This window comes from Gigantopelta aegis, chromosome 11 (assembly GCF_016097555.1).
Source record: "Gigantopelta aegis isolate Gae_Host chromosome 11, Gae_host_genome, whole genome shotgun sequence".
NCBI classification, from domain to species: Eukaryota; Metazoa; Mollusca; class Gastropoda; order Neomphalida; family Peltospiridae; genus Gigantopelta; species Gigantopelta aegis.
In genome coordinates, this window is record NC_054709.1 from 13,781,524 (window position 1) to 13,786,052 (window position 4,529).

The window sequence follows — 4,529 nt, forward strand, 5'->3', positions numbered from 1 at the left end:
AAGTGAGCGCTTTACTACTGGGTTACGTCGCGATCCTCGCCCATTGAATGTCAGACATTTGATAATTCTGACATATATTCTATAGAAAAAAAGAAGAAGAAGAAGACGTTTGTTTTGTTTAACGACACCACTGGAGCACATTGATTAATTAATCATCGGCTATTGAATGTCAAACATTTGGTAATTCTGACTCGTAGTCATCAGAGGAAACCCGCTACATTTTTCCTAATGCACCAGTGGATCTTTTATATGCATTTTCCCACAGACAGGAAATCACATACCACGGCCTTTGTCCAGTTGGTGCACTGGTTGGAACAAGAATATATTCTTATAGAAAACCCGTTACGTCTTTCCATTAGCAGCAAGAGGTATTTTATATGCATCGTCTCACAGACAGGATAATACATACCGCGGCTTTTGATATACCAGTCGTGCTGCACTGGTTGGGACGGGGCATGATCAGAGAATGGCCCCACCGAGGGATTTTGACTCGGCTCAGCTAGATCCCGTCTCCTAGGTCACTGGCCACGGTGGTGTCGTGGTTGAGGCTGGTAGGTACTGGGTTCGCAGCCCGGTACCGGCTCCCACCCAGAGCGAGTTTTAACGACTCAATGAGTAGGTGTAAGACCACTACACCCTCTTTTCTCTTACTAATCACTAACAACTAACAACCAGCCCACTGTCCCGGGGACAGACAGCCCAGATAGGTGAGGTGTATGTCCAGGACAGCGTGCTTGAACCTTAATTGGATATAAGCACGAAAATAAGTTGAAATGAAATGAACTGGTTATGTCCAGAAGTATAAAGGGACAGAACCTAATGTTTGAACACTAAGTCGTATTTTTCACTATTAAAGACTTTTTTATATATACTCTTCGAAAAAGTAGGGGAACCTGAAATATTAAAACATACGCTTTGACCACAGACATCCTAGTAACGAACGTTCAGGTCTGTTTATCAACACACCGAAACACATTCCATAGTTTGCACATGCATCACGCAGTTGCCCAGTACACGTGCGTGGGGTGTCATTCTCGATTTTGACAATTTCCAGGAATGTCCATTAATCACTGTGGAACATTATTTCTGTCAATCTTTTTCATTCTGTTGATCATACAGTTGTTATTGTTTTGTTTTTAGTCATTTGTATTGTTTGAATTTGCGATTTACTGATAAAAAAAAAACCCGTCAAATTTCACTTCTGACCCCAATCGTCTTTCAATATCTTTGGTGGTCAATAAAACCTGCTGTAATACTGAACTACCGGTTGTAATGTTTGCCCAATTAATTCACTATTATCATATAACTATTCCCCACAGCTAATATACCTTACAATTCTGGCAATGTAAATCTTATTAGAGTTCCCCTACTTTTTTGAGGAGTATATATTTTGAATTAGAAATACTTAAATTTTATTATTTAGAATATTAATTTTAGTACCCTTGGCGTGGTTCTAGTCATCCAGGTTTTTATAATACCCCGAAATGCATTTTTCATAATTCTTAGTATCTTTGCAATTTAATGTTGGTGTTGAGGTTGAGACTTTTTGTCTTGGGGGTTTTGTATGCATTTCAAAACCCTTACAAATGCACAAATACCTAATAATTAAATAATTTAATTTATAAATCAATTTAAATACACAACAAGCAAACCGAATAGTAATGCATATTAATTGCATGTTTTACAACAACTAACAGCTTAAAGGGACATTCCTGAGTTTTAATATATTGTTCTGCATAAAATATTAGTGGTTGTATATTAAACGTGTTTCTGATCGTTCTAATATTAGTACTAGGTTAAATTTCATTTTATTTCCTAAAAAAGATTTTTTCGTACGTACAAAATTATTTGAAGACAAAATCCAGTTTGGGCTTCTTACAAATATTAAGACGACCAGAAACACACTGAATATACAGACACTGATATTCTAAACAAGAAAATATATTTAACATGTAAGTTTAATCATAGAAATATTTTATCAGTCGGATACATCTTACAATGCAGCAAACTCAGGAATGTCCTTTTAAATGTTAAAGATAATGCGTCTGACTACGAATTAGACGATTCCAGATGCGAATTTCAACTCTGTTTTGTTGTACAAAATATCTTTGCCAATTACGGGTGGTTTTGTTTGGTTCTGGTTGTTGGGTACGTGCCCAGAAAAACGTGCTTGAAGTTTCTTGAATATGAACACAGAAACAATCTAACTTATCAGCCACTAACAATCATTACATTTATTTGTATGCTCTCTCTCCCTCTCTTCTCTTCCCCCTCTCTTCTCTACTACCCTTCTCTCTCTCTCTCTCTCTCTCTCTCTCTCTCTCTCTCTCTCTCTCTCTCTCTCTCTCTCTCTCTCTCTCTCTCTCTCTCTCTCTCTCTCTCTCTCTCTCTCTCTCTCTCTCTCTCAAACCTCTCTCTCCACCACCCCTCTTTCTCCACCCAACCCCCGTGTGTGTGTGTGTGTGTGCGTGTTCGGTAGAAATATTACAATTTCCATCATATATCATTATGTGTTTGTTTTTGAACATGGGCTTGTGGCGCAATGGATAACGCGTCTGACTACGGATCAGAAGATTCCAGGTTCGAATCCTGGCAAGCTCGTATTTTAATATTTTTTACATTTCTATAAGTCTATTCCAACTTATTTAAAGTATCAACTATATGCCCTCGTATCAGCCATAAATAAGATCATAGCATTTATTTTTATGCTACCCCAGACGTGAAATGTTCTGAACGACAAAACCGTATCTCTGCACAATGCATAATCGAATGAGTGTTTGGCAAAATAGTGGTTGATTCCATGTATCTCTATGTATCTAGTGCCTCGTATGTAGGAGGACAGCCACTCCCGAGAAGATCCTTTACTGGAAATTTCATCTCTTTTGCACCGCTATAAAGAGGACTGCCACTACCAGACTAGTTTACTAAATCAAAACTAGCATCAGACAGAGATGATTAGAATAAGTACAGTTGTGATAATATGCACTCATGAGTCACTGTCATAACAGTGATGATATCAGGTGTTCGCGAAAACGGAGCATATCCTGCCCTACCAGTGGCACCTGGCACAGGTACTACCACAATAGCTGTCCAGTCTACAACATTCATCTAAAACCATGGAGAAAAAGTCACAAATGTGCAAGAGCTTCATCAAAGAGATGCAAAAGTAGACACAAGTTCAAAATATAGAATAGCATCACTCATCATTTTGGTCAGTGATGCATCGCATTTGATGCAGTGATGCATTCGTCAGTGATGCAGTGATGCATTCATATAAACCCTTCAAATGTCTACTATAAAAAGTGATGCATCATATAAACATTTCTAATGTCTACTATAAAACGTGATGCATCATATAATCCCTTCAAATGTCTACTATAAAAAGTGATGCATCGTATAATCCCTTCAAATGTCTACTATAAAAAGTGATGCATCGTATAAATCCCTTCAAATGTCTACTATAAAAAGTGATGCATCGTATAAACCCTTCAAATGTCTACTATAAAAAGTGATGCATCTTATAAACCTTCAAATGTCTACTATAAAAAGTGATACTTCGTATAAATTCTTCAAATGTCTACTATAAAACTTTTCGAGTCCCTGTATACCTAACCCCGTTACATGGACATATAAGGGATACTTTAGATAACCCTGTGCCAGAATGATATGGCGTTGTTGAAATCTGCATACAATTAGCATGCCCTAAGGTATCTTAGAAGTTGTGATATGTAGACACTAAAAGCTGGTGCAGAAGGTATATTGATTGACATGAAGTGAAAATTGACTATTGGAAAATTGAAGTCATCCCTTTTGTCATACAGCTTAATTTATCGTCCTCGGTGGCTTTGTGGTTAGGTCATCGGTCTACAGGCTGGTAGGTACTGGGTTTGGATCCCAGTCGAGGCATGGGATTTTTAATCCAGATACCGACTCCAAACCATGAGTGAGTGCTCCGCAAGGCTCAGTGGGTAGGTGTAAACCACTTGCACCGACCAGTGATCCATAACTGGTTCAACAAAGGCCGTGGTTTGTGCTATCCTGCCTGTGGGAAGCGCAAATAAAAGATACCCTGCTGTCTGTCGTAAAAGAGTAGCCTATGTGGTGACAGCGGGTTTCCTCTAAAAAACAGTGTCAGAATGACCATATGTTTGACATCCAATAGCCGATGATAAGATTTTAAAAAATCAATGTGCTCTAGTGGCGTCGTTAAATAAAACAAACTTTACTCTTTTTTTTTTTACAGTTTAATTTAGAGATCAGTTTCCCTTTGAATCTCTATGCATAGATCGATGTATGAAACTGATTTAATACCTTCAGGTGTTTCTTTTATTTCTAACTCTTGTGGGTAAATCACTGGAAGGTAATCGTAATGCTGCTGTTATTGAATGATATGACGTCATCAATAAAACGGCATTAAGTTAGAACCCACCTAAAAAGACTCAGTATTTATTTCATTGATCAATGTTTATTAAAATCATATCTGACAATAGAAATAAAGTTGATAGGCTTATGGGACGAATACGGTTATA

At 37.7% G+C, this 4,529-nt stretch overlaps 1 non-coding gene across 1 annotated transcript; it reads left to right on the plus strand.

The window, feature by feature from the left end:
• The first annotated feature begins 2,528 nt into the window (after nucleotides 1-2,528).
• Nucleotides 2,529-2,601, plus strand: Trnar-acg. Its single transcript has one exon. It is a non-coding gene; the product is annotated as a tRNA-Arg (tRNA).
• Nucleotides 2,602-4,529: the final 1,928 nt, after the last annotated feature.